Source organism: Schistocerca americana, chromosome 1 (assembly GCF_021461395.2).
Source record: "Schistocerca americana isolate TAMUIC-IGC-003095 chromosome 1, iqSchAmer2.1, whole genome shotgun sequence".
NCBI lineage: Eukaryota > Metazoa > Arthropoda > Insecta > Orthoptera > Acrididae > Schistocerca > Schistocerca americana.
The window spans coordinates 59,198,282-59,225,086 of NC_060119.1; the positions used below are offsets into that span (position 1 = coordinate 59,198,282).

The window sequence follows — 26,805 nt, forward strand, 5'->3', positions numbered from 1 at the left end:
CTTCCCTGTAGCCTAGCCACCTATAGTCATCGCATCTGCAGTGATGAGTGGTCCCCTCGAAATATAAGGAGTATCTCACTGAAGCCCTCTCAGACTGTAATTATGCTCCTCCCAAAATCTTACTGTCCAGTCATATAGGAGCATTCCCCTCGTAACCCATGACTGGAGCAACTGAATTACATTCTCCACCAGGGTTTTGACTACCTCTCATCGTGCCCTGAAATGAGAAATATACTGCCTACTATCCTTACCACCATCCAACAGTGGTATTTCTCTGTCCATTGAATCTACACAATGTACTCATCCATCCCTTCAGAACCCCTGCTCCCAAATCCTCACCTCATGCCTCATATTGTTGTAGTGGACCTAGATAGAAGATCTGTCCATACATGCTCCTACCACCACCTATTTCAGTCCGGTCACGAACAGCCTGTCAAAGGCAGGATTATCTGTGAAACAATCATGCGCCTACAAGCTAAGCTGCAACAACTGTGCTGCATTCTGTGTGGGCTTGACAACCAAGCTGTCTGTCCGCATGAATGGTCAACAACATACTGTGGCCAAGAAATAAGTGGACCATTCTGTTACTGTGCACGTTGCCGAAAATGACATCTTCCATTTCAGTGTCTGCTTCGAAGCCTGTGCCACATGGATCCTTCCCACCAACACCAGCTTTTTTGAATTGTGCAGGTGGGAACTTTGCCTGCAATGTATCCTACATTCCCATAATCCTTCTGGTCTCAACCTTCATTTGTCATTGCCCTACCCCTTCCATCCCCTTCCTTGTTCTCATTCCAGCACTACACAGGCCTCATTCCACCATTGCACCCAGTGTTTTTTACTTCTCTCCTTTTCCGCTACACCCCACCCCCCACCCCCATCCCCCACCTCTACCCCACAACCTCTCCCCTGATCTCTGTCTAACCTTCCAACTGCACATAGCTACCGTGCTCTCTCTCCACCTCAACCCTGCATGCTCTCCAACAGCACTTCACTGTCCCACACCCCTGCCCTACTATCCCTCCCCCTCCCTGCCGCAGACAGCACTTCACTGTCCTACACCCCTACCCTACTATCCCTCCCCCTCCCTGCCTCAGGTTCCTCCTTATGCCCACCCATTTGCCACTCCCATAATGCACTGGTGCTTCTGCTCGCAGAATGGATTCAGTTGCCAGAGACTCCAGTCGTGTGTGCGTGTGTGTGTGTGTGTGTGTGTGTGTGTGTGTGTGTGTGTGTGTCGGTTGTCTATTTTTGATGAAGGGCTTGCTGGCCGTAGGCTTATTTGTGAGTCTTTTTGTTGTGCCTATCTACAACACAACATCTTTGCTATATGGTGAGTAGCAACTTTCCTTTTCATAAAAAAATAAGAAAAAATACATGATCTGCATGGTTAATATCTCTTACAGCACTCTTTCAAAGGAAGTATGGTACTGTGATGCACTAGAGAGACACATTGCTGCAATTCTTTGTCGTAGACTCTTTATGGCAGACTGCTTTTCCATGCCACACAAAGAATCATGTCCAGATCTAGATTTGACTCAGTGAAAGCAGGAGGCTGAAAGAGCCATCTGCTTTACTGCTGACAGAATGTGCCACATGTAAGCAATGCAAAACTGTTGAAGTACTTTTTGAAAATATTTTACTTGAAGCTTAAAAAACAAAACATTTAAAAAACAAAACACCACCGATTTCGGATTCACATGATTTTTTGCTATGCAATTTTTCAGAAATGGAAAATGTCAGTTAAAAATACGAGAGATTTTTTTTTTTTTTTTTTTTTTTTTTTTCAACCTCCAATTGTCCATCTAAGCAAGTAAGAGGTAGGGAGGGGCCGGACCTGCACGTAATGCGATTGCGCAGCTCCTCCACCACAACCTCTGCCGTTTTCAGCTGCAGTGTGTCAGTTGTAGCCGAGCTACGTCCGTGTAAACATGGCCGCTATGCTCGATGCTCCCGCCAAATGTGAGTTACGATGTGTAATCCGTTTTCTGAAAGCAGAAGGATGTAGTGCTGCGGAAATCCATCACAGAATGAGCAACGTGTATGGTAACAACGTTATGAGTGATGGTAGTGTTTGGGAGTGGTGTCGAAAATTTAAAGGACGAACAGACGTCCATGATGAAGGTGGACAAGGTTGCAAGTCTGTCGCCACTGTAGGCCTCGTTGAGCGTGTTTATCAGGCGGTGAGATGCAAACGAAGGTTTACAATTAGCGAACTGTCTGATGAATTTCCAGACATTTCAAGGTCTGCTTTGTACACAATTGTGACTCAAGACCTAGGCTATCGGAAATTGTGTACACGTTGGATCCCAAAAAAGCTGAGTACTGACCACAAAACGCAAAGGATGGCGTCAGCAGTATCGTTTCTCACTCGTTATGCCAATGAGGGAAGCGTTTTTTTGAAGTCGATTGTTACTGGCGATGAAACGTCGGTCCTCTATGACAATCCTTAAACAAAGGAACAATCAGAGCAGTGGATGCACACAGCTTCCCCAAGCAAGCCAAAAAAGTTTAAACATTCACTGACAAAAAGAAAAACAATGGCCACTGTGTTTTTGGACCATAAAGGAGTGCTGCTGGTGGACTTTATGAAGCAAGCTACGACAATAACCAAGGAAGTTTATTGTGAAACTTTACGTTGTCTCCGCAGAGCCATTCAAAACAAACGCAGAGGAATGCTTTCGTCTGGTGTTGTTTTGATCCATGACAACACCCGACCACACAGTGCCACATGACAAAAGACCTCCTCAAAAAGTTTAAATGAGAAGTTTTTGAACATCCACTGTACAGTCCGGACCTAGCACCAAGTGATTATCACCTGTTCTGAGCATTGAAGTCATGGTTAGGTGGGCAGTGCTTCACTACTAACGAAGAACTTCAGGACGCCATCAGGACTTACCTGTCCTCACTGGCGGCAACATTCTTCGAGGAAGGCATCGAAAAGCTTGTGTCACGGTATGACAAGTGCCTCAATCGTTTTGGCGATTATGTAGAAAAATAAGTTAAGACTTCACTGTACTTTTGGTAATAAAATTATTATTTTCTGTACATTTTTCTTTTATTTACAGCCAATCGGAGGTTGGGGGGGGGAGGGGGGGGGGGGGGAAACAGCCCTCATATTTCATTATTTCAAATTGTAATTCGCACATAATAGCCTGATGATGAGGTGATTACCTTTTTGTTGTACATCATAGATATTACAATACTTCAAATTTGAGAAACTTACTGCCCTATTGTTTGAAGTATTTGTAGTGAACTAAGACTGCAGATTGCAACTAGTAATCTAAGGGAAGTGAAATTGATAGTTGAAATTGTTGTCATATTTCTAAATGCATCTTTCAACCATCAGTACAAGTACCCCTGCCACCTTTAGAATTTGAAAGAGAGTATTCCAGTCAACATTGTCAAAAGCTTTCTTTAAGTCTACAAATGCTAGAAACGTAAGTTTGCCTTTCCTTAATCTTTCTTCTAAGATAAGTCGTAGGGTCAGTATTGCCTCACGTGTTCCAACATTCTACGGAATCCAAGCTGGTCTTCCCCGAGGTCAGCTTCTACCAGTTTTTCCATTCGTCTGTAAAGAATTCATGTTAGTATTTTGCAGCTGTGACTTATTAAACTGATAGTTCGGTAATATTCACATCTGTCAACACCTGCTCTCTTTGGGATTGGAATTACTATATTCTTCTTGAAGTCTGAGGGAATTTCACCTGTCTCATACATCTTGCTCACCAGATGGTAGAGTTTTGTCAGGACTGGCTCTCCCAAGGCTGCCTGTAGTTCTAATGGAATGTTGTCTACTCCCGGGGCCTTGTTTCGACTTAGGTCTTTCAGTGCTCTGTCAAACTCTTCACGCAGTATCATATCTCCCGTTTCATCTTCATCTACCTCTTCTTCCATTTCCATAATATTGTCCTCAAGAACATCGCCCCTGTATAGATCATCTATATGCTCCTTCCACCTTTCTGCTTTCCCTTCTTTGCTTAGAACTGGGTTTCCATCTGACCTCTTGATATTCATGCAAGTGGTTCTCTTTTCTCCAAAGGTCTCTTTAATTTTGCTGTAGGCAGTATCTATCTTACCCCTCATGACATAAGCCTCTACATCCTTACATTTGTCCTCTAGCCATCCCTGCTTAGCCATTTTGCACTTCCTGTCGATCTCATTTTTGAGACGTTTGTATTCCTTTTTGCCTGGTTCACTTGGTGCATTTTTGTATTTTTTCCTTTCATCAATTAAATTCAGTATCTCTTCTGTTACCCAAGTATTTCTACTAGCCCTCGTCTTTTTACCTACTTGATCCTCTGCTGCCTTCACTATTTCATTCCTCAAAGCTACCCATTTTTCTTCTACTGTATTTCTTTCCCCCATTCCTATCAATTGTTCCCTTATGCTCTCCCTGAAACTCTGTACAACCTCTGCTTCTTTCAGTTCATCCAGGTCCCATCTCCTTAACTTCCCACCTTTTTGCAGTTTCTTCAGTTTTAATCTACAGTTCATAATCGATAGATTGTGGTCAGAGTCCACATCTGCCCCTGGAAATGTCTTACAATTTAAAATCTGGTTCCTAAATCTCTGTCTTACTATTATATAATCTATCTGAAACCTTTTAGTATCTCCAGGGTTCTTCGATGTATACAACCTTCTTTTATGATTCTTGAACCAAGTGTTAGCCATGATTAAGTTATGTTCTGTGCAACATTCTACGAGGCGGCTTCCTCTTTCATTAGCCCCAATTCATATTCACCTACTACGTTTCCTTCTCTTCCTTTTCCTACTGTTGAATTCCAGTCACCCATGACTATTAAATTTTCATCTCCCTTCACTACCTGAATAATTTCTTTTATCCTATCATACATTTCATCAACTTCTTCAGCATCTGCGGAGCTATTTGGAATATAAACTTGTACTTCTGTAGTAGGCGTGGGCTTCGTGTCTATCTTGGCCACAATAATGTGTTCACTATGCTGTTTGTAGTTGCTTACCCACACTCCTATTTTTTTATTCATTATTAAACCTACTCCTGCATTACCCCTATTTGATTTTGTATTTATAACCCTGTATTCACCTGACCAAAAGTCTTGTTCCTGCTGCCACCGAACTTCACTAATTCCCGCTATATCTAACTTTAACCTATCCATTTCCCTTTTTAAATTTTCTAACCTAACTGCCCAATTAAGGGATCTGACATTCCACACTCCGATCCGTAGAACGCTAGTTTTCTTTCTCCTGATAACGATGTCCTCTTGAGTAGTCTCCGCCCGGAGATTCGAATGGAGGACTATTTTACTTCCGGAATATTTTACCCAAGAGGACGGCATGATCATTTAATCATACAGTAGAGCTGCATACCCACGGGTAAAATTATGGCTGTAGTTTCCCTTTGCTGTCAGCCGTTCGCAGTACCAAAACAGCAAGGCCGTTTTGGTTAGTGTTACAGGGCCAGGTCAGTCAATCATCCAGACTGTTGGCCCTGCAACTACTGAAAAGGCTGCTGCCCGTCTTAAGGAACCACACGTTTGTCTGGCCTCTCAACAGATACCCCTCCGTTGTGGTTGCAGCTACGGTACGGCTATCTGTATCGTTGAGACACGCAAGCCTCCCCACCAACGGTCCATGGTTCATAGGGGGGCTAAAAGGCATAGGTGAAAAAAAGTGACCCAGCTGGGGTTGGAGCTCACAATCTTATGATTTCCAGCCCCATGCTCTAAATTCGCATATGGAGAGATTAGAGCCATTCCTGCATTATGCTTTGGATAAATCATGAAACAGGTAATTTATTTCAGAAATGCTAAATTTGTGTGTACATACTACTGTAATACTAATTTAATGACTATAAAACAATATTGTTTAGACTTTGTACAATACTGTACTTACATACAGTCTCAGTTCTTGAATGTTTCAATCACAGCCAGTTATTAGGCTGTCTTCAATCATTTTCATGCAACCAAGTCATGTATCCACTTGATGGTGGTCACCTACGTATGATCATACTCAGATTGCCACTCCATGTTAGCGCAGCGTCAAGACATGCAAGCGCCTCACCAGCTGATAGTCCTTCATGTGATTTAGTGACAATGTCGTCCTCTTGGCCATCAGTTTTGTCTCTTACACTTTGAATGATTTCATCATCACTGAGAATCTGGAATCCAGGATCGAAAGAATCACAAGCCAGCCAGTCGCCTAAATCCTTTTCACTGCAGATAGAATGGCCAGGAATTTTCAAAAGGCTCTTTTTCTTCCTTTTCACTCTTCATCTCTCATCTTCTTTCTTCTGTACCTCATCTCTGAGATGCAGACAGGCACAATGAAAAACTGTTACACATTAGCTTTCAGCCATAACCTTCTTCAGCAAAGAAAACACACACACATTTACGCAAGCAAGCACACCTCATGCACACGACTGCTATCACCGGAAGCTCTGACCGGGATGCATTGCCATTCCAGTCAGAGCTGCTGATTGAAGCAGTCATATGTGCATGAGGTGTGCTTGCGTGTGTGAATGTCTGTGTGTGTGTGTGTGTGTGTGTGTGTGTGTGTGTAACAGACTTTTTATTGTGTCTATCTGCAACTCTGCGGGTTATCTTTATGGTAAGTAGCAGTCTATCCTTTTCCTAATATTTTTGACATCCCAGAGCTGGAGTTTCCATTGTTTGATTGTACCTCATCATGTAAAAATGTCTTTCAGTTTATTCCAAGCTCTTTTTAATGTGGTTGTTTTCACCAAATTCCAGGCTTCCACCACTGCCTAGAGCAAGCAGTCTTTCATGTTTAATTTTTGATCATGAGCCACAATGCCTCTTTGTTTCCATCTTCTGTTGAAAGCTTCCTTAACAGTAGTCTTCTGGAATATTGCTACATAATTTCAGTATCGAGAAGACTTTTTTTAATTGCAGATTGAAAATTCAATATTATCATTTGTAAAACAAATCCAAAATCATCCAGGATCCTGGCTGATTTCTGTAACAACATTTTTGGAAAACGTGGAAGGGGTGTATTGTAGTGTCCCTTAAAGTTAGCACAGTAACTCGTTCTGTACTAACCTATAGCCAGGAGCACTATTTGCTATTTTAAAGGCTGCGATTGTCTCTGGCAAAGCTTTCAAAATAAGGCCTGTTTCATCTGTGTTGTATAAAAATTCAGGGTCATAAGATTCTGCTTCAATTTTTGATTTTCCAATAAACTTTTCTGCTGCTTTTTGGTCTGCTGATAGCTTTTGACCACTTAACTCCACCTCACAAATACTGTACCTTGCCAAGAAATTCCATAGCCAACCATTGGTCACTTTCAATGAAGTCAAACTATCGATTTTCTCAGCTAAAAGTTTTCCTTTTTTGCAGACAATCAGGTCTGAAAAATGGTTTCCAAATGCTCACTACTGCAAAAGCACTTGAATGTGGCATCTTGAAGCTCTTTGTTTTCTGCTGTTTTTATCATTTTTTCTCAACAAATTCACACCTTCATTCTCAAGGACAGTCACAAGGTTTAAAAATGAGGGCTTGTTTTCCTTTATATCTGAAATTGTTGATGTTCCCATGCTAAACATGTCAGCTAACTACTTACCACTCATGTCTTTAAGCATTCAAGGACTTCTATTTTTTCCGCCAATAATAAGACAGTGTTTTTTCTTTTAGAAGACATGTGCTACACAGTAAATTAAAAGAAAAGCACAAAATGAAACAAAAGACTGTTAACATGGAATGTATAGCAACAAATTAGTATGTACGTTAAGGTCACCACACAGACTGATGTAGGTCGCACTGAAGACAGGCACCACAATCATGGAAATATACACTACTGGCCATTAAAATTGCTACACCAAGAAGAAATGCAGATGATAAACGGGTATTCATTGGACAAATATATTATACTAGAACTGACATGTGATTACATTTTCACATAATTTGGGTGCATAGATCCTGAGAAATCAGTACCCAGAACAGCCACCTCTGGCCGTAATAATGGCCTTGATGCGCCTGGGCATTGAGTCAAACAGAGCGTGGATGATATGTACAGGTACAGCTGCCCTTGCAGCTTCAACATGATACCACAGTTCATCAAGAGTAGTGACTGGCGTATTGTGACAAGCCATTTGCTCGGCCACCATTGACCAGATGTTTTAAATTGGTGAGAGATCTGGAGAATGTGTTGGCCAGGGCAGCAGTCGAACATTTTCTGTATCCAGAAAGGCCTGTACAGGACCTGCAACATGCGGTCATGCATTATCCTGCTGAAATGTAGGGTTTCGCAAGGATTGAATGAAGTGTAGAGCCACGGGTTGTAACACATCTGAAATGTAACGTCCACTGTTCAAAGTGCCGTCAATGCGAACAAGAGGTGACCGAGATGTGTAACCAATGGCACCCCATACCATCACGCCAAGTGATACGCCAGTATGGCAATGACGAATACACGCTTCCAATGTGCGTTCACCACCATGTCGCCAAACACGGATGTGACCATTGTGATGCTGTAAACAGAGCCTGGATTCATCCAAAAAAATGATGTTTTGCCATTCGTGGACCCAGGTTCGTCATTGAGTACACCATCGCAGTTGCTCCTGTCTGTGATGCAGCGTCAAGGGTGACCGCAGCCGTGGTCTCCGAGCTGATAGTCCATGCTGCTGCAAACGTCATCAAACTTTTGGTGAAGATGGTTGTTGTCTTGCAAATGTCACCATCTGTTGACTCAGGGATCGAGACGTGGCTGCACGATCCGTTACAGCCATGCAGATAAGATGGCTGTCATCTCGACTGCTAGTGATATGAGGCCGTTGGGATCCAGCAAAGCGTTCCTTATTACCCTCCTGAAGCCACCGATTCCATATTCTGCTAACAGTCATTGGATCTCGACCAACGCAAGCAGCAATGTCACGATACGATAAACCTCAATTGTGATAGGCTACAATCTGACCTTTATCAAAGTTGGAAACGAGATGGTACGCATTTCTCCTCCTTACATGAGGCATCACAACAACGTTTCACCAGTCAATGCCAGTCAACTGGTGTTTGTGTATGAGAAATCGGTTGGAAATGTTCCTCGTGTCAGCACGTTGTAGGTGTCGTCACCGGTGCCATCGTTGTGTGAATGCTGTGAAAAGCTAATCATTTGCATATCACAGTATCTTCTTCATGTCGGTTAAATTTCACATCTGTAGCACATCATCTTCATGGTGTAGCATTTTTAATGGCCAGTAGTGTATGTATTGCATCTACAACAGTGCATGTACTGTATTGTTCACTGGAAGATTTCGTCTTTTAATATATTTGCAGTGTGCTGTATGCTGTTATGACCATCAGACAATAACAACAATTTTAGTTACACAGCACAAATTTATTTTTTCTCAGTGCGACTTGGTTAATGCCAGTAATAATTGAACCGACAATGAATTCAGTCACTTGTGCAGGAACTGAAACTTTTGTAAGTGTAAGTTGGCAAGCTTATGAAGGGTGTTAGTCATTCTTTCAATTAATATTTATGTAAACATAACAAATAAGATCTTAATTTTGATGGCATGTCTGCCCAAAGAAAGTACTTTTCAAGAACAGCATTCTGCGATCTGATTTTTACTTTTTGAAAAAATACAACTGTCAAAAATATTCGCTCAGGTGAACAAACAATATGCCAGTTGAATTTTACAGTCCAGGTGAGTTTTGAACTCATGACCCTCCATGCAACAGTAAAGTATCATAACCACTACACCACGGTGCTACTCATAGTAGCATGAACCATGCTAGTTTTTAAGTGCAGGTGCAAAAGTTTAAAACTGGATGCTAAAGGGTAATCACTGACAAACCTTGCTTGCGGGTGTACAGTTGCAGTATTTATCTCGACATTACAAGCTTGCGTTGATTCACTTATCCAGGAATGCTAATGACTTACTGTTGAACAAATTACTGACAAGGGAACATTGCCGAGTGTCAATAAATGATCTTGAAGAAACATGGCGGGTGTGTAGAGGGGGCAAAATAATGCAGTATGTGTTTTTTTTGTTTGTGAACACGTTCACTTTTAAGGGGTAAAAAACACTGGAAGCTTTAATTTGGTATATTAGATTTGGAGGGAATATCTTTGAAATGATGTTTTACAAAAAGTGTTTCTCATATAAAAGTTGACTTGTAATTAATGTTCATGAAGAAAACTGTATAATCAAATTTTGTAATAATTTGAAATTTTTCAACATACCCCACCACCATTAATTAATTTTGAAGAAAACTTTTTTTACTACACACATTAAAGAAGCGACCAAGCTACGTATATCCACGTGTAATGAAGCTGCTTTCTGAAATACCATTTTTGGAGAGTAAGATGTGCACAATATGCTATCAGAGTATTTTAAGCGTACCTAATTAAAATATGTAAACATTCGTTATTAGCCTAGTTATTTATTTCACTTATACACTCCTGGAAATGGAAAAAAGAACACATTGACACCGGTGTCTCAGACCCACCATACTTGCTCCGGAGACTGCGAGAGGGCTGTACAAGCAATGATCACACGCACGGCACAGCGGACACACCAGGAACCGCGGTGTTGGCCGTCGAATGGCGCTAGCTGCGCAGCATTTGTGCACCGCTGCCGTCAGTGTCAGCCAGTTTGCCGTGGCATACTGAGCTCCATCGCAGTCTTCAACACTGGTAGCATGCCGCGACAGCGTGGACGTGAACCGTATGTGCAGTTGACGGACTTTGAGCGAGGGCGTATAGTGGGCATGCGGGAGGCCGGGTGGACGTACCGCCGAATTGCTCAACACGTGGGGCGTGAGGTCTCCACAGTACATCGATGTTGTCGCCGGTGGTCGGCGGAAGGTGCACGTGCCCGTCGACCTGGGACCGGACAGCAGCGACGCACGGATGCACGTCAAGACCGTAGGATCCTACGCAGTGCCGTAGGGGACCGCACCGCCACTTCCCAGCAAATTAGGGACACTGTTGCTCCTGGGGTATCGGCGAGGACCATTCGCAACCGTCTCCATGTAGCTGGGCTACGGTCCCGCACACCGTTAGGCTGTCTTCCGCTCACGCCCCAACATCGTGCAGCCCGCCTCCAGTGGTGTCGCGACAGGCGTGAATGGAGGGACGAATGGAGACGTGTCGTCTTCAGCGATGAGAGTCGCTTCTGCCTTGGTGCCAATGATGGTCATATGCGTGTTTGGCGCCGTGCAGGTGAGCGCCACAATCAGGACTGCATACGACCGAGGCACACAGGGCCAACACACGGCATCATGGTGTGGGGAGCGATCTCCTACACTGGCCGTACACCACTGGTGATCGTCGAGGGGACACTGAATAGTGCACGGTACATCCAAACCGTCATCGAACCCATCGTTCTACCATTCCTAGACCGGCAAGGGAGCTTGCTGTTCCAACAGGACAATGCACGTCCGCATGTATCCCGTGCCACCCAACGTGCTCTAGAAGGTGTAAGTCAACTACCCTGGCCAGCAAGATCTCCGGATCTGTCCCCTATTGAGCATGTTTGGGACTGGATGAAGCGTCGTCTCACGCGGTCTGCACGTCCAGCACGAACGCTGGTCCAACTGAGGCGCCAGGTGGAAATGGCATGGCAAGCCGTTCCACAGGACTACATCCAGCATCTCTACGATCGTCTCCATGGGAGAATAGCAGCCTGCATTGCTGCGAAAGGTGGATATACACTGTACTAGTGCCGACATTGTGCATGCTCTGTTGCCTGTGTCTATGTGCCTGTGGTTCTGTCAGTGTGATCATGTGATGTATCTGACCCCAGGAATGTGTCAATAAAGTTTCCCCTTCCTGGGACAATGAATTCACGGTGTTCTTATTTCAATTTCCAGGAGTGTATTTGTTTTATGTTTTAAATTGTTGTTTTACCTCCTACATTCATTTTTATTTTTTAGTTTACCATTTCACATGTGGGTATTTTGTTAATTGAATGTAGTAAGTAACTCATTATTACAACACAAAATTATTACAATAACAATAATCTGTAAATGAATGCATAAAATTTTTTACTTACACCTTGCACATAAAATGAGTGAAGTTTCTTCACATAATATACACAACAGATAACACAATATAAAACAAAATTCAGCAGGATTTCAAATTGTTATGGATGATCCTGTAAATATCCTTGTTTGTATCAGGCATATTTCGGTACATTGGTAAGCCTCGGTGGAGAGAATTGATTATGTACTGGAGACTGCAGTTTGATTATGTTGTTTCTCAAGTGGAGATTGACATCATAATCATATCAGAGGACCGGTAAAAAAGTGGTTTGAGTCTTATCTGGAAAAGAGGATGCAGGTGGTTGAAATTACAGCACCAAATATTAATCAAAAAATTAAACTAAGATCAGATCCAAGGGAGGTCACAGTAGGAGTACCCCAAGGAAGTGTATTAGGCCCTTGCTGTTCCTTGTTTATATTAATGATATTCGGGTGTCAGAGAGAAAAGCTATAATCATGTTATTTGCTGATGATACTAGTTTAATAGTTAGTGATATGAAGCAGTCATTGCACAGTACTGTGGACCATGTCCTACAAGATATACAAAAATGGTTTAGTGCTAACAAGCTAACACTGAATGCAAAAAAACTAATTATGTGCAATATGGAAAAATAAGTGAACATGACAACCTAAACCCCACCATGAAGGGCAAACAACTTGGAAGAGTACAGTGTTCAAAATTCCTGGGTATGCACATTGATGAGAAGATTAACTGGAAGGACCATGTGGTGAGCTTAGCACTAAAACTAAATTCAGCATGTTTTGTACTTAGAATAATTTCAAGAGTTTGTAGTAATGACTGTACCAGATTAGTATATTTTGGCTATTTTCAGTCCATTGCATCCTATGGGATAGTATTCTGAGGAAAAACAAATTGTTGTCTAAATGAGATTTTCAAATTACAAAAACGCACTATTCGGATAATGACCCAGAGCCCACCTCAAACGCATTGTAGGCCCCTTATTAAAGCATTGAAAATTTTAACAATTCCATCATTATACATTCTGAAATGTCTGTTGGTGATCAAAAGAAATCAGGACAAAATGAAAACCAATACAGACTACCATAATTACGATACACGGAAATGGAAAGATCTCCACATACAAGCTGTAACAAGGACCCGAAGTCAGAAACATGTATGTAATCAAGGCATCAAACTTTTTAATGCACTACCAAAACATATCAAAGAGCTGGAAAATGAGGATAAATTTAAAACTGTTATAAAGAACCACATGATTGGCAAATGTTATTACAGCATAAGTGAATATCTCTGTGCAACTGTATAAGAATATATGTTTCAGTTAATGTGACAAATGAAATTACATCAGTGAATATGTCTGTCAAGCACATAAGAAATTATGTTATAAAAACACTTATTAGTTGTATATTGTATTAAAGATAAGATAGATTCATATTAATTCAGCACAGATAACAATTTTGTAAAGATATTATATAGTTGTTAAAATGTATCCTGACAAATCCTATATCACAAATTTGATCATTGGGATGATAATAAATAAATAAATAAATAAATACATGCCATGGCTGTACCTTGAGCCATTTGAGGCCTTTAGGGTCACCAGTTATTTCTTGTCCTCAGGTACAATGCTCAGAACTGTTTTTTCCACTCACTGACCACCCACTGTTTCATAGTTTTAAAAGAAACTGATGGAGAGTTTGGACCAAAAATTTGAGAATCTTTTTTTTGAAACCCAAAATGTCTTTGTGTCAGCATTGATATCTGGTAAACAAATGTCTGACCAGGCAAAAGATATTTGAAAGATATTTTCTTTCCTAGTGAGAGAGAAATATCAGTATTATTCTTGCGGTGGTTAATGTCAAAGAACTGCTTCGAGCATCATATCTTAGGACAAGGAACTTATTCATCTGCTGATCCCAAAGGGATTGACAGCACAGGTAAAGTCGTGAGATGTATACGGCTTTTACAGCTTTCAGTGTTGCAAGAACTTTTTGAGGATATTTTTGAATGTAGTTCTGTTGAATGATTATGATTTCAATCTCCGGTTGAGAAACAGTATCATCAAGCTGCAGTCACAACTACATAACCAATTCTCTTTGCCAAGGCTTACCAATGTCTTGAAATATGCCTGATACAATTAAGGATATTTAGAGGTTCTCTGTCGTGTATACTGTGTGAAGAAATTATGTTAATTTTATGTCCATAGTGCAAGAAAATGTTAGTTTTTAAGCATTTATTTACAGGTTATCATTATCATAATGATTTCTTCTTGTAATTATGAGCTGCTTAATATTTTCAATTACCAATTACACATATGTGAAACGGTAAACAAAAAGACAAGAAGAAAAGAAAAATGAATGTAAAACATAAAATAACAATTTAAAACAAATATGAATAAAATAATAACTAGACTAAAAATGAATGTTTAGATATTTTAATTAGGCACACTCAAAATACTCTTGACAGCACATTGTGTACAGCTTATTTTCCGAAAGTGGTACTTCAGAAATCAGCTTTATTACCAGTGGGTGTATGAAACTTGAAAGCTTCCCCAATTTATGTTGTAAAACAGTTTTCATTTTTCAAAATTAGTTAATGGTGATGAGGTATTTTGCAAAATTTTAAATTAATACAAAATTTAGCTATACACTTTTCAAACATGTTACTTACATATCAACTTTTCTCCTCCCTTATTCCCGTTTGCACATACTAACCTAACTTAATTTAGCCACACTTGCTGTTCCCCCTTCTTCCTATGTATCCATTCACCGAAGTGCTACCCATGTTATAATCTTTTTATTTATTTTTATCTTTTATTTCATTGTGTTTTCACATTGATTTCAGTTTGCTTTCGCCTTTTACTATTGGCCTGCTCCCTGAGGTTTCATCGTATTTCCCCATACTTCATCGATTCTGTCCTTTTCGTGATTTTTCCCACATATTTACGCATATATTTGTGAATTTGTAGCACATATTTCTACACTGTTTATGTATTTTTAGACGTTTGTATCCTCCACCATGGACCCTTGCTCTTCCGTTTGTGCCAATAATTACAAGTTTCCTTAACCCTTACCACAATCCAGTTTCACATACTGTTCCTGCCATACCATCAAGTTATCCATCTCCTGCTGCAACTCCTCCTTTCACAATGACCTCCATCTGTTGAGATTCTGCCAGCCTTTAACTCTCACTAACATAATACTGAAAAACCATGTAAATCAGAGCAAAACATCTTTGCAATACCTCCTTTCCATCCATAAAATTTTCCTTCTGTGCAAGCCCAAATTCTTGGTTCTCACCTCACACACTGAAACTCTCGCCTTCCACTAACTAGGGCAGCATGCCCAATGCCATCTCAAATTCCTACTCCTACCTTGGACTACAACGGTCCACGACCTCTACAACAGCTTCCAAACTTCCCCCACATTCCCTTGTAGCTGACAAACCCTGTCTCGCAGCTCACTCTCAGAAACTCCCTCCCACCACCATACAGAATCCAGAATGTAAACAGACCTAAAACACAGTCTTGAACCTTTCCTCCAAAAGCCTTAGGCCCTTGGAAACACCTACTCTTTCCCCTCTGTTATTCCAGTGTACTTATATGGGAAACATTTTTTTATAAATCATCATTTCAAAAATATTTGAGGACAGAAATTCTTCTGGAAAACCTGAAATCCTCAGGGAATTACATTTTACATGGAAAAATCAGAGAAATCTCAGGGAATCTCAAGAATTTCACAAAATCTCAGGAAATTCTGTGTTCTGATGTAGCATTGAAATTGAATTTTATTGAGTTTTATACATCACAAATTTTGAAACACTGAATATCTCAAAATGTGTTAATCATGTGAATATTATTCTATTTAAATTATCAATGTTTTGCACTTAAACTACTGTTTACGGTTGTGTACAGCTCAGCCGATAGGAAAGAAAAGTCATTATTGTGGTATGCTGTCTCCACCTTCACCATCAATTTATATGGAGGTTCTTGACACTAGTCTTTCTCCTCACACCTGGAATTCTCAGGGAATTTTTTTTCCAAGTTTGATTAGACACCATATATTAACTTCAGATCTAATATACCAAATTACACTTCAGCTGTGTTTTACCTCTTAAAAGAGAGACTGAGCACAAACAAAAAATATGTGTTGCTGCCTCTACACACCTGCCAAGTTTCATTGATATTGTTTATTTACAGTTGGGCATGTTCCCTTGTGAGCTGACAAGTCATTTCAATAGTGAAGGTGATGCATTTTTGGACAGGATTTTAACCTGTGGTGAATCTTGGATACATTATTCTGAGTCAGAGTCCAAACATCAAAGCATGTCATGGAAGTTGCCTGTCCATAAGAAATTCAAAATGCCACCATTACTTGTAAAGATAATGTTCACCTTATTCTGGAGAGATCGTGGTTGTATTTTCTGCAGTTTTTCGAGGAGAAATGCACTAACAAGAGTCTGTGCTACCCAGATGTGATTGAGAACAAAGAAAAACACACGCTGAAGAGAAAATGTCTTGGCTGGCAGAGGAAAGGCGTGCTTTTTCTTCAAAACATCGCTTGCTCTCATATGACGCAACTGTTGCTAGAAACTATTGGCAAAGTGGGTAAGGATTATCATGTGTTTGGTACAATGAAAGAAGTTTTGCGTGGCATCAGGTTCACCAGCAATGAAGAGGCAAAGCATAAAGAATACTTCACTGAGGGGATAATAAGACTTGTAAGAAAATGGGATAAGTACGTAGAAGTTAATGGGAATCACACGGAAAAAAGCCAAAATATTGTATTTATTTAATAAACCATTCTTTCCGTAAATCAGCTTGTTTAATTATTGGATGACTCTTGTAATAAGTCTCTCAAGGATTGACAGTTCTGCTAACATGTAATTCATGTTTGTAATATGTTGATGTAAAAACCACTACAAAAATGCCAAAATAAAAAATTGAACAAAACTGTTATGTTATGTAAATGAAACTATTACATTTGATTTGGGGAGTACAAATCTGAAATTAGTTTTATCAAGTCAAATTACTTTGAAAGTTAATGATGTATTTTTGTACATTTTAATTAATTAAATATGTATTTTATACAGGGTCCAATCATTTTAATGTGGCCGACACCTATGATCAACATCAGTGTATTAGCGCGCAATAACCACCCACAGACGGCAGATGGCAGCACTAGCAGTGCAGGTTATATGAAGTATGTTGGGAAGGAGGGGAGGGGGAGACCATGGAGAATAGTGCATTCATTGTTGTAATGTGGAAATGGAAGGATGTATCTTATGTGCAAAAGGATATGATCATTGGCTTTCAGGTCAAGGATGGAAGAATTTCTCAAGTGGCTAAGTCTGTCAACTGTATGTGTGCCACCGTCGAAGTATACCATGCATGGCTTAAGGGTGGCATTCAAAAACAGCATGGAGGCAGCTGTGGTGCACCATGGACTATAAATGACGGGGGTGAATAAAAGATACAGAATGTGTATGAATGAATAGAAATCCAACTGTTGAGCAACTGACCACCCAGATGAACTGAGGGGCTACCAACAGTGTATGCTCAATGACAGTTATGTGAATTTTGCTGCATATGTGCCTATATGGCAAGCACCTGATTCATGCACCCATGCTGACTGCTGTTCATTGGGGATGAAGGCTGGAATTTACTCACCAGTATTGCAGCTGGATGTCCACTGAGTGGTGACAGGTGGCCTATTTCAGGTGAATCACATTTTATGCTCCATCGGACAGATAGCCATTGACATGTACAGTGTAAAGCATCTGTGAGCACTCTGGAACAATTGTTGGAAGAGTCCAGGCAAGAGAAGGGTGAAATTATAGACTCTGTAATGTTTTCTTGGCATTGCCACCGGGCTCGCACTGCCTGCTGCTAAGAAGGTGATTGTTTTTGCTGATATGACTTGCAATAACGACTGCGCGAAACGCCGCTATCTCGTTCGGGATGCTACAGCAGACACCCTCTCGAGCACCCCGAAGACTTCTTGAGCCCTCGGTTGTGAAGGGTTTCAGGCTGTCAAAAGAACTATGGTGCATGCATGCGCGGACGAGAGAAAGGCTGAGGCGTCTTCGAGTGTACAAGGATGGAGTGATAGTGTGCGCCGTTTCCGTAGTGTAGCGGTTATCACGTCTGCTTCACACACAGAAGGTCCCCGGTTCGAACCCGGGCGGGAACAGTATTTTCCCGCCTATGTCGCATACTAGTCCAGTGAGCCACGTCATGTGTGGATCTGCGGCATGTACCTCCGTTACGCAAGTGCCGCATTTATTGAATTTTTAAGTTACAATGGCAATCTTGTTACAAGTTCTCTGTGAAGCAAATATCACAGCAGTAGTTTCCGTGGTGTAGCGGTTATCACATCTTCCTTATGGAAGGCTGAATGGATCAACACAAGATTGCATCTATCCTTGGGGAAAATGTGTGCCCTTATATGCAGTTTGTTTTTCCTCTGCATGATGGCACCTACTAGGAGGAGAATGCAATATTTTATACAACATGCATTGTCCATGGGTGGTTCGAAGAGCACCAGGATGAGTCGACAATACTCCCCTGACTGCCAAACTCCTTAGACTTAAACCCAATCCAGAATCTGTGGGACCACCTTGATTGGACTGTGCAAGCCATTATCCTGAACTGAGAAACCACTGCAGATGGTTACAGTGCTGGAGTGTCTCCTCGACAACTGTTCAGTGAACATTACTGCATGTGGGACTCATCAGTAGGTGTCTGGTTTTTGCACCCATCCTGACTGCTGTTCATCAGCGACAAAGAGTGGAATTTGCTTGTCAATACCACAACTGGATGTACCCTGAGTGGTGACATGTGGCGTTTCCAGATGAATCATGTTTGCTGCTCCATCAGACAACTGGATGTTGACATGCACATTGTGAAACATGCAGAAGCAAACACCCTTCAACCAGGAGGGAATGTTATAGTTTGGGGTATGTTTTTGTGGCATTCCCTGGGTGATCTCTTCATTCCGCAAGGTGCAATGGTTCAACACAAGTATGCTTCAATCTGTGGGGACCCTGTCCCCCCATACATACAGTTTGTTTTTCCTCCACATGATTGTGACTACTGGCGGGAGAAAGCAGTGTCATACAGCTCACAGTGTATGTGTGTGGTCTCGAAGAGCACAACAATGAGCTTACTGTCCTCCCCTGTCCACCAAACCCCCGGATATAAACTCAATTGAAAGTCTGTGGAATTAGTTCAATCAGGCTGTTGGTGCCACAGATGGGTGGTGGGGATATGGAGGAGGCTGGGGTGGGGAGGGGGAGGGATAGCAGGGTAGGGGTGTGGGATGGTAAAGTGCTGCTTGTGGGAGCATCTAGGGATGAGGTGGGGAGAGAGTAGGGCAGCTAGGTGCAGTCTGGAGGTTAGATGCATGGTGGTGAAGGGGTGGGGGGTGTCCATGGAAAAGGAGATGAGTTAAAAGGCTATGGGTACATTGGTGGAATAGAGGGCTCTGTAGTGACAGAATGTAAACATGGAAGGGAATAGGTGGGTAAGGACAAAGACGAAGGTTGAGGCCAGTTGCGTTACGGGAACATAAGATATATTGTAGGGAGAGTCCCCATATGTGGAGCTCAGAAAAGCTGGTGTTGGTGGTAAGGATCCAGATGGCCCTGGTTGCAAAGCAGTCATTGAAGTGAAGAACGTCATGTTGGGCAGCATGCTCAGCAACTGAGTGGTCTACGAACAAACTGTGGCCAAGAAACAAGTGGACCACCCAGTTGCTGAGCATGTTATCCAACATGGCATTCTTCATTTCAGTGATGGCTTCACAGCTTGTGCCATCTGGATCCTTCCCACTAACACCAGCTTTTTTTAAATACGCAGATAGGAACTGCCCTACATTATATATTGCGTTCCTGTAACCCTCCTGGCCTCAACCTTCATTAGTCATTGTCCCTATCCTCCTATCCCTTCCCTGTTCCCATTCCAGCACTACACAGGCCTCTATTTGACGAATGCACCCACAGATTTTTTACCAGTCCCCTTCTCCACTGCCTGCCACAGACATTATCTGAATATGCCATTGAATTTACCTACAATATTATGTCATTGTACAACACATAGTTCAGGGGATATGATGTCATAAACATTAAGCACAAGTCCAGATGCTTTGTGGTATGGTCGTGGACACACAGCTATAAATAAATATCAGGGAAATGCCAGGTTTCTCTGCTAGTTCTTTTATAAAATTAATGGTCACAAACTTTGATCTCATATAAAACTAAGACACGAATAGAAAGAGAAATAAACACTTACATTGTCTTCACCTAACACCATCTATTTTACTGGACCTAAGCTCTTGAGAATGTATCAGTAACAATAATACTTTAAATAAAAATCGAATCAGCTATCACTTATTGTAAATAAATGAAACTATATAAACGAGTTACTACTCCTTTTTTTTATACCTTTAGTCAGTCAGTATGTATAATTCAGTGTAACTGCCTGGTCAAAGCCAAGAACACATTATATTGTTCTGAAATGCTCTGTGTGTAGAAGCAGAGCACTTTCTTACTTCCACAAAACCTTGTAGTTATCCATATGTATTATCAAAATGTATGTATGTGTGTATGTTTCACATCTCCTCCTAAACCACTGGACCAATTTCAACCAAACTTAATACACGTATCCGTTATTGTCATGCAGCAGTTGCTGTGGGGGTAAGGATCACCTACCTATCATAGTTCAGGAGCTATGATGTCATAAACACTGAGATGCATGAAAAGCTTCCTCATTATACATTATGTTTACATTTATTACTTCTGTGTTATTAACTCTATTTGCAATAAATTTCACAGACAGTATACACTTATGGCACTAAATGCATCATCGTGGTACCATACATAGTTCAGGAGGTATGAAATACAGATGCGTGAATAACTGCTGCATTGCGCGTCGTGACATTTAAATGTATTACTTCTTTGCTATTATCTGTGTTTGCAACACATTTTTCAGACTGCATCCACATATACCACTGAATATACCTGTATAATTATACAGTACCATGGTATGACACACAGATAGGGAGATATGAGGTTATAAACACTGACAGGTATGAAAATGCCATATCATGCAGGAAGTTTTATACAAGACACTGCTAAGTTGAGTCAACATAAGGAAGTCCCCAACACCTGGTAGTGCTTTTGACAGCTTGCAGCTGCAAAGTGCAAACAGCTGTAGGTGGAAACAACAGCCATCTGTAGATCCATGAAGAGATGTTGCCATAGAGACGTTTACAAAATTGGGTTTTAGAAACGTGAAGAAGCATACAGAACCTGTACACCAGGTCACTTTTTGTTTTCATTTCCAATAGAAAATTTTCAAAATGACAACCAGGCAATGTCAGGTTTGTCAGCAAGTTTTATATCTTGGTGAAATGAGAATTCTGAATAGTCCCCTTACTCACCCCACAGATCTGCACCCATCATAACAAACTGGAAGCAAATCACAGTAAGAAAAAATGAAATTGACTCTATTTATTCATAGAAATTTAATATTTAGTTTCATTTGTATGTAATTATTTTTATAATTAGTCTCAGAACTGTTGGTAAAAGTTGAGCAGTGTACTCATAATGGCCGGATTTTCGGAAAATTGAGAAAGTATAATCTTGTAGTAAATCACCCAATGGAAAATCCGGGCTGGTATAAAAACAATTTTTGAAAAGTATAGACTCCTACTCACCACATAGAGGAATTGTTGAGCAGTAGATGGGCACATTTGAAGTTCACTGTTGGACATAATAAGGCCATCAGACGAAGTCCTTCTTGAGATGTAGAAACACACACACTCACATTATTGAGGAATTTCTGTTTAATTGGCCTGTTGCCCTCGACTTTTGCTGTAACTTGTAGTCCCATCTTCTCATTGAAACTAATAATGATGCCCAAGTACTAATATTTCACAAATTTTTCCAATGGCTTTTCATTCTCTATTATGTTGAGTCTTGCTTCGCATTCATACCCTTGTGGGTACCTCTCGTTCTGGGGTATTAAGTGATCTGCTCGCCCTTTTTAACCTTCCCCAACCTATCCCTCTCTTCTCCCTGGTTAAGGAACTATTAGTCCCAAAAGCTAGGTTAGTGTTGTCGCTTTTATTTTTATATGTGTCAATCAGCAGTGCTTGAAAACTTCACCTCCTGGAAGTAGATGGTATTTTACTCATCCTGTTGTCTACAAAACCAGCTTCTTCAGACAATGGACAACTCAGTTTATAAGTATGCAGGTGAATGTGATTCATATGCATACTTATTTAAGTATGATAATGATTGACGCAGAAGAAATTGATTAAAATTTGTGCTGCGGCTGGTACTCGAACCTGGGTCTTGTTGCTTTTTAGGCAGAAATGCTAACCATTACACCACCACAGCACTATGACTAACATTGCTGCACGAACTACCCAAGTTGAGTGCACTCCCGAGCACAAACTTCAGTTCATATATTCTGCTTATTTTCTCTTACAATGTCATTACTGCCAGGGCTCTCTGACATTGGAATACCACCCGAGCGGTGGACGTAATGGGAAAGTCGTATACCATAGGTGATCTTATAGATCTTGTAATTAAATGTTTCGCTGAGACATTTAAGTCCCTTCTTTATCTGCAATAATGAATGAAGCAGAAGAAATGAATTAAAATTTGTGCTCTGGCCAGGACTCAAGCCCAGCTCTTCTTGTTTGCTAGGCATAAATGCCAACCATTACACCACCACAGAACTATGATTAACATCGCTCCATGAACTACTAAAGTTTAGTGCCGTCCCAAATACAACCTTCAGTTCATATCTTCCGCTTATTTTCCCTTACATTGTCACTATGGCCTGGGCTCTCCGGCATTGGAATAGCACCCCACTGTTGGACGTAATGGGAAAGTGCTGTACCGTAGGGGATCTTATAGATCTTATAATGAAACGTGTCACTACTGCCAGGGCTCTCCAGCATTGGAATAGCGCCCCAGCATTGGACATATTGGGAAAGTCCTATACCAAAGGTGATCTTATAATTAAATGTAAGGGAAAATAAGCAGAATATTTGAATTGAAGTTTGTGTTGGAGAGGGAACTCAACTTAGGAAGTTCATGTAGCAATGTTAATAATAGTGCTGTGGTGGTGTAATGGATAGCATTTCTACTTAGGAAGCAAGAAGACCTGGATTGGAGTTCCACTGCAGCACAAATTTTAATCCATTTCTTCTGCTTCAATCATTATCTCAAATAAAGGAGAGACTTAAATGTCTCAGGGAAACATTTAATTATAATACTTATTTAAGATTTCAATAAATATTAAGTACTGTTTATATAGTACACTTCATAAATTTAAACATTATTAACTGGAGTAAAAGTAATGACGCAATAAATATGACTTTCAAGATTATCAAGTGGTTTTGACCTTAGTAATTGTGTTTATGTTTCCGGGAAGTTTGTTACAAAGGTTAACTCCCATATGGATGGATCTGTTTTGGTACAGGGATGTGTTGATGTTGGTCATATGTAAGTTTTTGTTTTTTATAGCAGTAATCATGAATATTACAATTTTTTACAGTGTGCTGTCCTTAACATTACATGTATTTTAAAGAATATAAGGGTTTCCATATTGTAAATATGTCGCAAAAGGGGACTACCAGAGATACCAAATACAGGTTTACATAAGAGTCAAGTTCTGTATCTAAATGCGATTCTAATGGCCCTTTTTTGCAGTTTGAAAATACTGACAGCTGCTTTTGAGTTTCCCCAGAATATGCCCCACATTTAATGCAAAAATGAAAGTAATTATGATATGCGAACATTATTCTTTTCTCACTGCAGCAGGACTTTAGTGAGCAACAAGGTAGTATGTCTTGCTCAGTTTTGCGTTAAGGTATTCAGTATGTTTATTCTATTTTACATTGCTTTGCAACCATAGTCATAAGAATTTGTTTTCTATGCTGTTACCAACTGGTTCATTGTTGATAGAGACAAATGGGATGTACATATCCTTGTTTGGAGCATTATGAAGTTTTAGTATGATAGCTTTTTACTATCTGTTACAAACTGTATTAATCTGTGCCCCATTGCTAAGTTGTTTTGTGACAGTGTTTTCTGATGGCTGTAATTCTTCCTTATTTGCCCCTTTTAATAGAACTGTGGTGTCATTTGAAAAAAATGATCGTTTATGAGTAACCACATCTAAGCTGAGGTCATTAATGTACAAAAGCAACAGAAGGGATCCCATACCTGGTTCTTGGGGTAGACCACATTTAATTAGTTTATAGTCTGACACATGTTCAGAAATAGTTTTTAGGCTGACATTAGGATGCTTGATGCACATTGCTTGCTTACAATTGCTCAGGAAGAGTAGTCCACTTGTTGGATGAACGTGAAATACCACATTTTTCAAGCTTTGACAGCAGAATCTTATGATCCACCATCCCAAAAGCCTTAGACAGGTCAGTAAAGACTCCTGTTGATAGACTGTCAGGCTTAGTATGCAATTGATGAACTCATAAATGGCAATTGTTGTTGAACTGTTATTTCCTAATCCATGTTGTTCATTACATATGACATTGTTTTCATTTACTAGTTCCATACATAAGTTAGTCATCGATAACTGTTTCTAATATTTTCTTACATTATATATCTCACCTTTTCTATATTCTGAAATAACCCTTAGATGTTTTCAATACAGTGAACAGTCGTGTGAGTGTGTGAGTGCACTCACCTTTAAGATTGTGGCAAGGACAACATCGGTGCCAGCAGAGTTAGAATTTTTTAGTCATTTTATTGCTTTTGCTACTTCATCTTGTGAGACAGACCTGATATACTTTGACCTTCTGCATGAGCTGATTTATTATTCACTGAATTGGGTATTCTTATTTTTGTTTGATTTTTTTTGTGTGTGCTATTAGCAACACCTGCAAAAATGTTGTTAAAATATATTGGCTACTTTTAAGAGGTTTGTTACTTTTTTATTTTCATGTGAAAGTGTTATATTTGTACATTCTGCTCTGTTCTTTTTTAATAACACTCCACATGGCCTTCGATTTATTTGCTGAATAATAAATGAACTCATCATTACATATTATTTTTGCTCTTGTTGCTAATTTTCTTAGTATTTTGCAATATTTTGTGTAGTATATGTGTAATTCAGTTGAAAAATTATCCAGTTTATGAAGCAAGCTCTTCATCTGGCCTTGACTCTTAGTCCTCATGTGATGTAATTGTTTATTCTAGAATTGCCTCTTGTGATAATGGTTTAAAGTGAAAATGCAATTGAGGAGCATTTTTTCAAAACTCGGTATGCAACTGATACAGTTTTTCTTAAAATGAGTTTTTCTACTTTCACCTACACAGATATATTCAAGCATTTGAATTTTTACAGAACTACTAGATCTTACAGACATTAATAAAGTGTTATGAAATATACTAAAATTCAGTTTTTATAACATTATATTAAGGTGTGGTTTTTCCAGTTTTTTCTAAAGTCTGTGAATGCTTATAATTATTATTGGTATCAGCTACATTCCTTCCTTTAATTCTGTGTATTTTTTCTCCAAACTAATATTTTTATTTGCTGCAATATTTATTATATGCCTGCCTTATTGCAAAACACATATTTTTGCTTATAGTTTTTGACTTTATTGAGAGCACAAAGAATAATGATAGAATCACAGTTGCCTAATACAATAACAGAAATGATAATTATTTTAACATAATTGTTTAGCTTATCACTACTACATGAAGTATGACATGAATAACACAAAAATTAATGCATGTTCCAATCACATTGTTGTTGTCAAGTTTTCCCTCTTACATCTATACTTTATTCATCTAGGACATCTTTGTAAAACTCCTTTGTATCCTCTGGAATTTCAAAATTTGTATCCTCTGGAATTTCAAAATACTTTAGCAAGGCAGAAACATTTTTCCTCTTTCCTTTGCTCACCATATTTTGTTTTGGTAAAAGGGTGGATGTTAGTATTGATGGATGGAACTGCTTCTTTCATCTCAGGATATCAACTTGTACTGGATATCTGGAGTATGTATCACGTACTGACACTGTCTTTTAGTTTTTTAGAACTTTGAGAGTACCATGCTCTTATAAAATATAATATTCTTTAGAAGACAAGATGCTTTCTTTTTCTCTGTAAAACTTCTCATTTCTACCAAATGATCAGTCTGGAGGCATGTAGTTCTGGCCACAAACAGGGAAGAAGAGATGAATATTATTAAATTGTATGCTGTTTTCCAAGAATGCTGTAGGCATCGCCATTACGTAACTGTTTTTATTTTGGCTGCTTCAAGAATCTGAGAATAGTATTGGTTCCATTGTCTGTTTTTTATCTAACTCAGAAAGAAAGCCCAGCAAATCTGAAGCAATTAATTGGATCCTCTTGAAGATTCTGTCTCCAACTGGGTGTAGAAAACAATGTTCACATATTGTATGACCATACTTGTTTAACATAGAAACCCTCACTGATTGATAGTTTTGGAATAGGCTTGTTTTGTTGCATGTCAAAGCAAATCTTAATAGCAGTAGGATTATCTGCTTTGCACGATTTTACATAATCTGTGCCTAGTTCGTAGTTAATTCTTCTTCTGCAGACATGTTTCAGCTTTTATTTCCATTAAACCAACCTTACAAGTGGAGTAGGTATTGGAATGTGGTGTTTTGAATGATAGATTGAAATGTTTGTGAAATACAAGGGTGGTTTGAAAAGTTCTCAGTATGAAATAGAAAAAAAAGTACCTACATCACTGAAACTTTTTTTTATTTTTCAATGTAGTCTCCTCGTAGATTAATGCACTTGGTCCAAAGATGTCCCAGTGTCTTGATCC

General features: G+C 39.9%; 1 protein-coding gene and 1 non-coding gene across 2 annotated transcripts in view; both read left to right on the forward strand.

Moving 5' to 3' along the window:
* The window catches only part of LOC124622184 (meiotic recombination protein REC8 homolog), a 380,857-nt gene that overhangs the window by 297,738 nt on the left and 56,314 nt on the right, over positions 1-26,805 (forward strand). The window lies entirely within an intron of this gene.
* On the forward strand, positions 18,083-18,155 carry Trnav-cac. The gene has a single exon. It is a non-coding gene; the product is annotated as a tRNA-Val (tRNA).